Below are 13969 nucleotides of genomic sequence, written 5' to 3' on the forward strand. Positions count from 1 at the left end.
AAAAAACATGTTCGGTTTATCTTTTTTTTTTGGAGATAGAGTCTCGCTCTGTCACCCAGGTTGGAGTGAAGTGGCATGATCTTGGCTCACTAAAACCTCCGCCTCCTGGGTTCAAGTGATTCTCCTGCCTCAGCCTTCCAAGTAGCTGGGATTACAGGCACACACCGCCACACTCAGCTAATTTTTGTATTTTTAGCAGAGATGGGGTTTCACCATGTTGACCAAGCTGGTCTCAAACTCCTGGTCTCAAGTGATCTGCGTGCCTCAGCCTCCCAAAGTGCTGGGATTACAGGGATGAGCCACCACACCTGACCTTGGTTTTTCTTTTATGTGACCATGTGAAGGAGAAGGGGCCTTCATAACTATTGCAAATATTTTCTTTAACTTCTCAACCTTCATGAGGGAGGCATCAGTATTTCCACTGTACTAGTGAAAAATCTAAGCCCAGAAGGAGTAAATAACTTTTGAAGGTCACACAGGTAGCAAGCAGAGAAATAATATTTGAACCCACAACTGTAAGATTTCAAAGCTCAAGCTTTTCCCCCTAAACCACAGATCCAAGCTCATGATTGCACTTCAACTTCCAGAAGTGAGTGTGAGACTTGGAGCAGTGGCTCATGCCTGTAATCACAGCACTTTGGGAGGCCAAGGTGGGAGGATCGCTGATGTCCAGGAGTTCAAGACCAGCCTGAGCAACATAGTGAGACCTCATCTCTACAAAAAATAAAAAATTAGCTGGGTGTGGTGGCATGCACTTGGTAGTACCAGCTACTCAGGAGGCTGAGGTGGGAGGATCATCTGAGCTCGGAGGTTGGGACTGCAGTGAGCTGTGATCATGCCACTGCCCTCCAGCCTGGGTGACAGAGTGAGACATCTTCAAACAAACAAACAAACAAACAAGAGAAACCTTTAGGGGCTGATGAAGATACTGGATGCTGAGAAGCCACCAGTTCTAATTGAAGTGCAGAGAAATCTGTTCTTTTCTTTTCCGGTGTTGTACATGTAGCCCTCCTAGCTAGTGGTCACGTGAGACAGTGTTTAAGCGCAGGCTTAGGAGTTTTGCAGAGTCCAAATTCAAACTCCCGCTTTGCTTCCTAGCAGCTGTGCAACCTTAAACAGTTTGCTTAGCCTTTCTAAGCCTCCTGTTTGCAAAGTGGGTCTGATAGCTAGGTTATGGGGCTGTTGAAAGTTTATTTTTTATTTCTGTTTTTTTATTATTTTTATTGTTTGAGTCTCACTTTGTTGCCCAGGGCTGGAGTGCAGTGGTGCAATCCTGGCTCACTGCAACCTCCGCCTTCCATGTTCAAGCAATTCTCCTGCCTCAGCCTCCCAAATAGCTGGGATTACAGGCACCTGCCACCATACCTGGCTAATTTTTTTTTTTTTTTTTCTAGGATAGACAGGCTTCCACCATGTTGACCAGGCTGGTCTCAAACTCCTGACCTCAAGTAATCTACCCACCTCAGTCTCCCAAATTGCAAGTTTAAATAAGATAATGTATGTAGTGCTCAGCCCAGGGACTGGCATGTAGTAAACCCTGGTAGCTCTTCTTATCTTATAGGATTATTATTTGGCAGATAGGAATTATTCGATGGCAGAAGTTCACTGATTTATTCAACAACTAGTTATTGAACACCATCTATGTCAACAGGCATCATTTTTGGGCCCTTAGTGCGCATCAGTGAATACAGTGACCCAGATCTCTGCTCTTCTGGAGCTGAATTCTGGAGCAGGGAGACAGACAATAGGCACATTAAATAAGTCAATTACATGGTGTATTGAAATGTGGTATGTGTCCTGGGGAAAAAAAATTAAGAGAAGTTTAGGGGACTATCCAAGTCACATATTTCATTATGAACCCTAATCTAATCTGAAATCGTATCAGTGAATGCTGACCCTGGTAGTAGATTTGGTTGGAAACTGATGCTGGTCTTGAAGCCTGACTTTTTTTTTTTTGACGGACTCTAGCTCTCCAAGTGCTGGGATTACAGGCTTGAGCCACCACGCATGAGCTATGTGTTGTATTTTAACTTTTGAGATCTCCTTGAGATTGGTCCGTGTTATTAGTTATAAATCTAGTTTATTAGTACTCCTTTCTAAAAGCGACCAGTTGATTTCTGTCCCCTAGGACACATCTGGAAGGCTAGCAAGATATATCATTCCACACTGTGTTTCTCTGATGGATTCTTCAGCTCATTTGTCAAACTGTCAACTCTCTGAGATCAAGATGCCAGTAAATTAGGTAAAATTTGCTGAGATGGGAACAAGAGCTACTTGAAGAAACTGAATAACAAACAGCTATTTGAGAACTAGGTAAGAGAAGTGGGGAACAGTTTACTTCTTCATAGCATTTTTTTCTCTTTTGAAAACATTTTCTTCTTCCCTTAAATAAGCCTATAAAATATTTGTATAATTTTTTGTTTATTTTTATTCTTCTTTTTGTTTTGTTTTTTGAGACAGGGTCTTGCTCTGTCACCCAGGCTGGAGTGCAGTGGCACGATCATGGCTCACTGCAGCCTCAAACTCCTGGACTCAAGGGATCCTCCCACCTCAGGCATGCACCACCACACAAGGTTGATTTTTTTATTTTAATTGTTACAGAGATTGGGTCTGCCTATGTTACCCAGGCTGGTCTGGAACTCCTGGGCTCTAGTGATTCATCCACCTCAGCCTCTCAAAGTGCTAGGATTACAGGTACTCGCCACTATGCCCAACTATCTTCATGGAATTTTTTACCTCAATCTCCTGGACTTTTTTTTTCTCCTTCCCATCACTGCAGAAGCAAACAGTATTTCAAATATTTCCACCATCAGTTTGTTAAGTTCTAGAACTTCACAAAAATAGAATCACATGGCATGGGCTTTTTGGTGTTATGCTTCTTTCACTCAGCATGATGTTTTTTGAGATTCCTTTGTGTTGTTGCATGTGTCAGAGTTTACTTCTTTTTATTGCTGCATAATATTTAGTTTTGTAAATAGAGCACAGTTTGTTTCTATACCCTTCTCTTAATGAACATGTGGATTGTTTCTAGTTTTTAACTATTATGAATATTACTGTATGAACGTTTATGTGGACATATATTTTCATTTCACTTGGATAATTACCTAGGAGAAGGATTACTGGTCCATATGCTAAATGTATGTTTAACTATAAGGTACTCCAACTGTCGTACAAGTGGCTGTCCCCTTTTGCATTCCCACCAGCAATGAATAAGAGTTCTAGTGGCTCCACATCTTTGTCAACACTTGGTATTGTCAGTCTTTTTAATTTATATCCATTCTTGTTGATATATAGTGGTATCTCACTGACTTTTTTTTTTTTTTTTTTTTTTTGACATGGAGTCTTTTTCTATTGCCCAGGCTGGAGTACAGTGGTGTAGCTTTGATCTCCTGGTCCACCTCAGCCTTCAAGTAGTTGAGACCACAGGCATGCACACCACCATGCTCAGCTATATTACTGACTTTTTCCCCACTAAAACCTTTTTATTAGTTAAAACGAATTTTAGGCTGGGCATGGCGGCTCATGTCTGTAATCTTAACACTTTGGGGAGCCAACGCAGGAGGATTGCTTGAGTCCATGAGTTCGAGACCAGCCTGGAGACTTAGTAAAACCCATCTCCACAAAAAAATGTAAAAAGTAGCTGTGTGTGGTGGTGCCTGCCTGTGGTCCCAGCGACTCAGGAGGCTTAAGTTAGAGGATCTCTTGAGCCCAGGAGGTTGAGGCTGCCGTAAGCTGTGATCACACCACTTATAAAACTTTTAAACCTAATCTCAAAAAAAACTTAAAAATTAAAACTTTTTTTTTTTTTTTTTTTTTTTTTTGAGACGGAGTCTCGCTGTGCCGCCCAGGCTGGAGTGCAGTGGCCGGATCTCTGCTCACTGCAAGCTCCGCCTCCCGGGTTCACGCCATTCTCCTGCCTCAGCCTTCCGAGTAGCTGGGACCACAGGCGCCCGCCACCGCGCCCGGCTAGTTTTTTGTATTTTTTAGTAGAGACGGGGTTTCACCATGTTAGCCAGGATGGTCTCGATCTCCTGACCTCGTGATCCGCCCGTCTCGGCCTCCCAAAGTGCTGGGATTACAGGCTTGAGCCACCGCGCCCGGCCAAAAATTAAAACATTTTAAAAACTAGGTTTAAAAGTTTTATAATGGTTGGGCATGGTGGCTCACACCTGTAATCCCAATACTTTCAGAGGCTGGGTGGATCACTTGAGCCCAGGGGTTGGAGGCTTTGAGCCCAGCCATATCTTTTTCTTTCTTTCTTTCTTTTTTTTTTTTTTTGGAATTTAACATTCTTTATTGGGCTCAGACCAGGAGTCCATGGGTCTTGCGGACTTCTGCGTATTTGTCAATTTTCTTCTCCATGTTCTTCTCGGCCTGTTTCCGTAGCCTCATGAGTTGTTTCTTCTTCCGGTAGTGGATCTAGGCCTTTTCCTTCCTCTTCTCCAAGGTAGCTGTCACTGCCTGGTACTTCCAGCCAACCTCATGCACCAGGCGCCCCAGATAGGGAAACTTTCTTGTAGGCTTCAGACGCACGACCTTGACAGCAGCAAGAACCATCATCCACTTTTTCTTGTCGTAGGGCGGTGGGATGCTGTCAAACACCTCGAGGCGGTCTGACATGGTCAAACACCTGGAGGCGGTCCAGAGAGGCCTGGCCTCCCTGGCCTTGTGGGGCAGCATGCCTCGCACGGTCCGCCAGAAGATGCAGCTTGGGGCCCGGAGGTGGTAGGGACCTCGTGAAGGGTTGGTGTTCATCCGCTTGCGGAGGAAAGCCAAGTACTTCAACTTGTTTCTATAGACATTGCCAGAAATGTTGATGCCCTCGCAGCGCAGGACCACCACCTTCTAGCCCAGCATTACCTCCTTAGCCACGATGGCTACCAGGCGGCCCAGGAGATGGCCTCGACCATCGAGGACTAGCACCTGCACCTCCGCCATCTTCGGCAACCGCCTGGGAAAGCACATCTTTTTATTTTTCTAATCATTAGCAGATAAGGAAAGTGTCACAGGCACAGGCACTGGTACTAGTAACAACAGTTAATACTTCTATGACATGTGTTGTCACTTAAAAATAGGATTAAGGGCCGGACCCGGTGGCTCATGCCTGTAATCCCAGCACTTTGGGAGGCCGAGGTAGGTGGATTACCTGGGGTCAGGATTTCGAGACCAGTCTGGCTGACATGGGGAAATCCCTTCTCTACTAACAATACAAAATTAGGCCGGGTGCGGTGGCTCACGCCTGTAATCCCAGCACTTTGGGAAGCTGAGGCGGGAGGATCGCCTGAGGTCAGGAGTTTGAGACCAGCCTGGCCAACATGGTGAAACCCCGTCTCTACTAAAAATACAAACACTAGCCGGGCATGGTGGCAGGCGCCAGTAAAAAAGAAAAGAAAAAAAAAAATGAGTCGGGCATGGTGGCACATGCCTGTAATCCCGGCTACTTGGGAGGCTGAGGGAGGAGAATGGCTTGAATCCGGAAGGCGAAGGTTGCGGTGAGCCGAGATCGTGCCATTGCACTCCAGCCTGGGCAACAAGAGCGAAACTCCGTCTCAAAAATAAATAAATAATAAAATAATACACACACACACACACATACATGTTGTTCAGGCTGGTCTTGAAGTCCTGGACTCAAGTGAACCTCCTTCTTTAGCCTCTCGAGTAGCTGGGATTATAGGCATGCCTCCATGCCCAGCTATGTAAGAGATCTTAGAAAGCATGGGAGCAGAGCCAGGGCCCTAGCATTGGAGGCTCGAGTGTTTGCCATTCGCCCATTCTGTCTCCCTGCACTTGGGTGCTCCCTCAGTTTGGACACTGCCACCCTTTGGCATCTCCAGATAATAGGGGAGTTCCCAGGATGATTCCCACAGGTAGCAGTTGTGCTTCCAGAGAATTGCATCCCATTCTTTTGGCTCTCTGCATCACTCACCAAATCATATCCCTAACATTTTTTTTAAAATTTCTTTTTTAGAGACAGGATCTAGCTGTGTTGCCCAGGCTGGAGTGCAGTGGGGTGATCACAGCCCCACTGCAGTCTTGAACTCCTCTGCTCAAGCAAAACTCCAGCCTCAGCCTCCAGAATAGCTAGGACTACAGGTGTGTACCACCATGCCCAGCTGATTAAAACTTTTTTTTTTTTGTAGATACAGGATCTCGTTATGTTGCTCTGACTGGTCTCAACATCCTGGCCTCAAGTGATCCTCCTGTCTTGGTTTCCCAAAGGGCTGGGATTACAGCCATGGGCCACCATGCCCAGCCCTCATCATGCCTTTACTAATACACCCAATTCTCAACTACCTGTCGTGGCAGGAACATAATCTGATAAATTTAGCTAATGGTCTCCTCCTGGTACACCCAAATTTACTGAACCCTACTGTGGAAACCATATGTTAGACTCCATAAGAGCATACACAATATATATAATAGTTGCTATCAAAAAGTACTATCATCAACTAATATTTACTGAATCTCTAGAAAGTTTCAGTGTAGACCAAATTTTACACACATGATTGACCCCAATGCCCTCTTTGCCCCTCCTTCTGGGAACTTTTTTTTCTTTAGTATTATTATTATTTTAATTTATTTGGAGAGACAGGGTCTCACTGTGTTGCCCAGGCTGGCCTTGAACTCCTGTTTTCAAGTGATCCTCCCACCTCAGCCTGCCAAATTGCTGGGATTACAGGTGTGAGCTACTGAATCCAGCCTTCTTTTTTTTAAATGTCTTTTTTTCTTAAAAGAATGCTATCTTTTATTTTCCTTTATATATTTAATAAATGCATTGGGTGGTTTCTTGTCCAAAATGATTGTATTATGATAAAAAAGAAGACAGCATTTATGTAGACTCAGGGATCTTGACTTCTAGGGTCCTCTTTGTTGCTTATCAGCTGAGTGACCTTCAGTAAGTAAGTTAAACTCTCTGAGCCTCTTTGCAAATCTGTAAAGGACAAATACTAATTGCATCCACATTGAGTTGTTGTGGAAATCAAATGAGATAACAAAATGCTTTGAAAATTCTAACCTTGGCCAGGCACAGTGGCTCACACCTGTAATCCCAGCACTTTGAAGGTCAAGATGAGAGGATCGCTTGAGCCCAGGAGTTCGAGACCAGCCAGGGCAACATAGACCCTGTCTCTCCCAATAAATTAAAATAATAATAATACTAAAGAATCTTTAAAAAGAGGAGAGGGCCGGGCATGGTGGCTCACGCCTGTAATCCCAGCACTTTGGGAGGCCGAGGCGAGCAGATCACCTGAGGTCAGGAGTTCGAGACCAGCCTGACCAACATGGAGAAACCTCATCTCTACTAAAAATACAAAATTAGTCGGGCATGGTGGTGCATGTCTGTAATCCCAGCTACTCAGGAGGCTAAGGCAGGAAAATAGCTTGAACCCGGGAGGCAGAGGCTGCGGTGAGCCGAGATTGTGCCATTGCACTCCAGCCTGAGCAACAAGAGTGAAACTCCATCTCAGAAAAAAAAAAAAAAAAAAAAAGAAGAGAGAACATTCTAATGTTTTTGAGAGCTATAAAAGAAAGAACTTGGGGCTGGGCGTGGTGGCTCACACCTCTAGTCCCAGCACTTTGAGAGGCCAAAGTGGGCAAATTGCTTGAGCCCAGGAGTTTGAGACCAGCCTGGGCAACATGGCAAAACCCTGTCTCTACAAAAGATACAAAAACAGGCCAAGTGAGGTGGCTCACCCCTGTAATCCCAGCACTTTGGGAGGCCGAGGCGGGTGGATCATGAGGTCAGGAGTTCAAGACCAGCCTGGCCAATATTGTGAAACCCCGTCTCTACTAAAAACACAAAAATCAGCCGGGCATGGTGGCACGCACCTGTAGTCCCAGTTACTTAGGAGGATGAGGCAGGAAAATTACTTGAACCTGGGAGGTGGAGGTTGCAGTGAGCTGTGATCATACCATTGCACTCCAGCCTGGGTGACAGAGCAAGACTCCATCTAAAAAAAAAAAAAAAAAAAAAAATTAGCCAGGCGTGGTAGCACTCACCTGTAGTTCCAACTACTCAAGAGACTGAGGTAGGAGGCTAACTTGAGTGTGGGAGGCCGAGGCTGCATGAGCCAAGATCACACTACTGCACTCTAGCCTGGCAACAGAGTGAGACCCTGTCAGAAAGGGGCCGGGCATGCTGGCTTATGCCTGTAATCCCAACACTTCGGAAGGCTGAGCCAGGAGGATTGCTTGAGCCTAGGAAGGAGTTCAAGATCATCCTGGGCAACATAGTGAGACCGCGTCTCAAAAAAAAAAAAAAAATTGGCTGGGCTCAGTGGCTCACACCTGTAATCCTAGCACTTTGGGAGGCCGAGGCGGCAAATCACCTGAGGTTGGGAGTTTGAGACCAGCCTGACCAACATGGAGAAACCCCCGTCTCTACTAAAAATACAAAAGTAGCCTGGTGTAGTGGCGCATGCCTATAATCCCAGCTACTTGGAGGCTGAGGCAGGAGAATCCCTTGAACCTGAGAGGCAGAGATTGCGGTGAGCCGAGATTGCGCCACTGCACTCCAGCCTGGGCGACAGAGCAAGACTCGGTCTCAAAAAAAATTAATTAATTAATTAAATAAATAAATAAGAGAGAGAGAGAGAAGGAAAAAAACGAACTTGAACTTCGGAGTCAAAAGGTCTGGATTTCTGGCTTCACTGAGCATGTGACAGAGTCAGCAATGACAAAGCCACATGGAGGAGCTGGAGGCTGGGGAGCCTAACACGGCTAAGAGGGCCCGGATCCTGACCCCAGGCCTGGCCCTGTGTTCATTCACATTCTTTCTTCAGCAAAATCACAAGTTAATACAAGTCATGGCCCTCCTTGAATAATCAAACCAAAATTGTCAAACCGTCGGATGTCAGAGATTTACACAGAGGAGGCCTTGATTGGCAGAAAGAGAGCATTCTTGAAGACAGATATGATAATTCAGTTGTCTCATTCATTCATCCTTCAGCCAACTTTCACTGACTGCAGTTTGGCTGCTAGGCATTGTTTCCCATGCTGGGGATATAAAAACAAGAGGGTTAATGGCGCTTCTAAAAATGTTTCCTGGTGGGGAGGAGATTTGAGGTTAGGGACATGGTGGTTGGCAAATCCTGGCTGAGGGGTTGGAGGAATCTTGTCTTGGGGAGCGCTGATAGAGAGCAGGAACAAGGAAAGGGGAGGCCCTCAAGCATCCCTCAAAAAAGACCCAATTTCCATCATTAAGAGTGTGTTATCTAGTGGGGGAGACGGAAATAGAAATCAAGAATGACAATAAGGCCGGGCGCGGTGGCTCAAGCCTGTAATCCCAGCACTTTGGGAGGCCGAGACGGGCGGATCACGAGGTCAGGAGATCGAGACCATCCTGGCGAACACGGTGAAACCCCGTCTCTACTAAAAAATACAAAAAACTAGCCGGGCGCGGTGGCGGGCGCTTGTAGTCCCAGCTACTCGGGAAGGCTGAGGCAGGAGAATGGCGTAAACCCGGGAGGCGGAGCTTGCAGTGAGCTGAGATCCGGCCACTGCACTCCAGCCTGGGCTACAGAGCGAGACTCCGTCTCAAAAAAAAAAAAAAAAAAAAAAAAAAAAGAATGACAATAAGAATGTGATAGTTGTGGCCAGCATGGTGGCTAACGCCTGTAATCCCAGCACTTTGGGAGGCTGAGGTGGGCAGATCACCTGAGGTTGGGAGTTCAAGAGCAGCCTGACTAACATGGAGAAACCCTGTCTCTACCAAAATTACAAAATTGACCGGGAGTGGTGGCACATGCCTGTAATCCCAGCTACTCGGGAGGCTAAGGCAGGAGAATCGCTTGAGCCTGGGAGGTGGAGGTTGCGGTGAGATGAGATTGCGCTGTTGCACTCTAGCCTGGGCAACAAGAGCGAAACTCCATCTCAGAAAAAAAAAAAAAGTGTGATAGTTGTATGAAGGAGATAGACACATGGTGATCTGAAAACACACACGAAACATCAAATTGGAAGAGACACCAAGATAGGGAAGAACATTGCAGCCTAAGGGGAAACACGAAATGCATGATTTGTTAGAAGTTAGTCTATGCATTCAGTATTCCTCTTTCTTGCTTTGAACAACACCTCACTTTGCACAACACCCACAGTTAACAGATACTTTCACAGTCTGTGTTTCATTTGATTTAATGAAAATACAAATGAACAATGATAATTCCCATGTTACAGATGAGGAAATAGGCACAGAGAAGTGACCAAAGTCACATGTCTTATAAACAGCAGTTTGGAAATTGCAGCATAGTTTTTCTGACTCAGTCAAAAGCACTTTTCTAGCATGACTAAGTGACTTAATGATCAATCTTATAAGAACATTCTGATTTTAACCTTCAATAATCTAATTTCACCTTTTTTTTTGTATTTTTTAACCCTTTGTTGCCCATTTTTTTGTTCTAGAACATAGTAAGTATCCAGAGTCTGCCACTGTGATTTGAACAAGCAAGAACATGAAGTTACTTCTGTGACCCGAAGGCCTCATATTTTCAAAGATGCTATAATTATAGTCCAGCTGTGTTCCACCCTCAGGAAAGAGTCTTGCAGATTCCACAACTGTCAAATGAGGGGCTTGGGCTACAGTCACTCAGTGTTAAGATTCTATGATTCATTTTTATAACCATCAGTGTGATTTAAAAGTGTATATTAAGCAGATAGACACACACTGAAAAAAAATATGAACAATTATAAATAAAAAATGTTAGTAATTGGTATCTTTGGGTAATGGGGTCGTATTTATCTTTTCTTCTTTTTGCTTAAGTATATACCTTTTCTTTTTTCCTCTTTCTTTCTCATCTTTATTTTTAACAACATAAATAGCTTACATAATTTAGGTAACATATAGTTCCATTTAGTTCTGAAACTGTGTCAAAAATGTCAGTGCTTGGCAAAATCTAGCATAATTATAGCTAGATATTTTCCTTCTTTTTTTTTTTTTTTTTTTTTTGAGACGGAGTCTCGCTCTGTCGCGCAGGCTGGAGTGCAGTGGGCGCCCGCCACCTCGCCCAGCTAGTTTTTTGTATTTTTTAGTAGAGACGGGGTTTCACCGTGTTAGCCAGGATGGTCTCGATCTCCTGACCTCGTGATCCGCCCATCTCGGCCTCCCAAAGTGCTGGGATTACAGGCTTGAGCCACCGCGCCCGGCCTTTTCCTTCTTTTTTTTAAAAAAATGTTTGGTTCATTTATTTATTTAGAGATGGGGTCTCAGTATGTTACCCAGGCTGGAGTGCAGTGGCACAATCACAGGTACCTGTAGCCTCCACCTCCAGGGTTCAGGCGATCCTTCCACCGCAGCCTCCACCTCCAGTGTTCAGGCGATCCTTCCACCACAGCCTCCTGATTAGCGGGCACTCAAGGCTCGTGCCATCATGCTCAGCTAATTTTTGTATTTTCTGTAGAGACAGGTTCTTGCCATGTTGCACAAGTTGGTATCAAATTCCTGGGCTCAAGTGATCTTCCCGCCTCAGCCTCCCGAAGTGTTGAGATTTCAGGCATGAGCCAGTGCACCTGGCTGAATTTTTGACAATATGTGTTAATTCAGTCAGTTTTTATATATAGCCAAAAAAATTACTTGGCTGATTATCATCAGAATATACTCTGATTTCTAAGTTATTCCCCATCTTTATGCCATGACTATGCCAAGGTGCATAAAGCCCAGATTTTTCCTCAAAGGGCTTATAGTTTAGTGTTTAGTTTTATGAGGTTGGTAGTGATTAGGTTTTGAAGGTAAAAATTGTGTCAAGTCACAATGATCCCTGAAAATACTTAAATCACCTCCAAATCTAGTATATATGGGCATACCAGATGATTGCATTTATGATCAAAGAAGAGGCTACTAACTCTATATTGGTTTTCTAGGGTTCTCAATTTTTTAATTGCTTGGAGGTGCTATGCACTTGTCTGGCTCTATGATCTCTAAATTCACTTGTCGTCATTCAGATCATAACATGGAGTGACTTGTTTGCCTCATTGCTTGGGAGCATCATTGTCATTCATTACCTTGAGTAATGAGTAACAAAATGCTTCCTTTATTCTTTCTCTCCCTCTTCTGATTTATTCCTTATAATTCACGTAAGTTCACACTGCACATATGTAATATCACCTATTTTTTGAGGTGGAGTCTCGCTCTGTTGCCCAGGCTAGAGTGCAGTGGTGCAATCTCAGCTCACTGCAACCTCTGCCTCTGGATTCAAGTGGTTCTCCTGCCTCATCCTCCCCAGTAGGTGGGATTACAGGTACACACCACAATGCCCAGCTAATTTTTGTAGTTTTAGTGCAGAGGGGGCTTTACCTTGTTGGTCAGGCTGGTCTCGAACTGCTGAGCTTAAGTGATCCGCCTGCCTTGGCCTCCCAAAGTGCTGGGATTACAGGTGTGAGCCACTGCGCCTGGCCTCAATATCATTTTAAGAGGGTACTATTTATTCACAAAAAAACACAAAATAAGACAAGAGTTGTATAAAAAAAAAAAAAAAAAAAAAGACTAGCAGCTGAGGTAGATTGGGAAAAATGGAAATGATTAGGAAAAAGCTGATATGTCACCTGGGCTTGTATTCACTGAAATGTATTTATTTGTTGTTTGTTTTTGAAACAGGGTCTCCATCCTGGCTAACACAGTGAAACCCCGTCTCTACTAAAAAATACAAAAAACTAGCCGGGCGAGGCGGCGGGCACCTGTAGTCCCAGCTACTCGGGAGGCTGAGGCAGGAGAATGGCGTGAACCCGGGAGGCGGAGCTTGCAGTGAGCTGAGATCCGGCCACTGCACTCCAGCCTGGGCGACAGAGCGAGACTCCGTCTCAAAAAAAAAAAAAAAAAAAAAAAAAAAAGAAACAGGGTCTCACTGTCTCCCAGGCTAGAGTGCAGAGGCACAATCACGACTCACTGCAGCCTCAGCCTCCTGGACCTAGGCAATCCTCCAGCCTCAGCCTCCCAAGTAGCTGAGACTACAAGTGCATGCCACCACGCTTGGCTAATTTTTTGTATTTTTTGTAGAGACGGGGTCTCACCACTCTGCCCCAGCTGGTCTCTAACTTCTGGGCTCAAGCAATCCTTCCACCTTGGCCCCACAAAGTGCAGAGATCACAGACGTGAGCCACTGCACCTGGCCTAATCCTTACAACACATCTGAGAGGTTGGTACTATCATCTATAGTTTTTAAACAAATAATTGAAGCTCAGAGAGATTAAGTAATTTGCACCAAACTAGAAACCTAGGAGGGTTCAGGAAAAAGACCATCAGTGCCTGACATCAGAGTTTGGGTTTTCTTTGGACAGTGGAGGAGCTGCTGAAGCCTCCTGAGCAGAGGCATGGTGTGATCAAAGATGTGCTTTCTTTTTTCTTCTGGAGGCAGGATCTCTGTCACCCAGGCCGGAATGCAGTAGTATGGTCTCAGCTCACTGCAACTTCCACCTCCCGGGTTCAAGCCATTCTCATGCCTCAGCCTCCCGAGTAACTGGGACTACAGGTGTGTGCCATCATGCCCAGCTAATTTTCGTATTTTTAGTGGAGATGGGGTTTCACCATGTTGACCAGACTGGTCTCGAACTCCTGACCTCAGGTGATCTGCCCACCTCGGCCCAAAGTGCTGGGATTACAGGTGTGAGCGACTGCGCCTGACCTAAAGTTGTGCTTTATCTGAGGTGGAAAAGAAAAGATGAAGTTAGCTGGGCGCGGTGGCTCAAGCCTGTAATCCCAGCACTTTGGGAGGCCGAGACAGGCGGATCACAAGGTCAGGAGATCGAGACCATCCTGGCTAACACGGTGAAACCCCGTCTCTACTAAAAAGTACAAAAAACTGGCCGGCCGAGGTGGCGGGCGCCTGTAGTACCAGCTACTCGGGAGGGAGGCGGAGCTTGCAGTGAGCTGAGATCCGGCCACTACACTCCAGCCTGGGCGACAGAGCGAGACTCCGTCTCAAAACAAAACAAAACAAAACAAAAGAAATGAAGTTAAATCAGTTTGGAAGGTATTGCATTAGTG

At 45.2% G+C, this 13969-nt stretch overlaps 1 pseudogene; it reads right to left on the reverse strand.

Annotated features, from left to right (window-relative positions):
* Positions 1 to 4302: 4302 nt before the first annotated feature.
* LOC112630584 lies at positions 4303 to 4938 on the reverse strand (annotated as a pseudogene).
* Positions 4939 to 13969: the final 9031 nt, after the last annotated feature.

This window comes from Theropithecus gelada, chromosome 8 (genome assembly GCF_003255815.1).
Source record: "Theropithecus gelada isolate Dixy chromosome 8, Tgel_1.0, whole genome shotgun sequence".
NCBI lineage: Eukaryota > Metazoa > Chordata > Mammalia > Primates > Cercopithecidae > Theropithecus > Theropithecus gelada.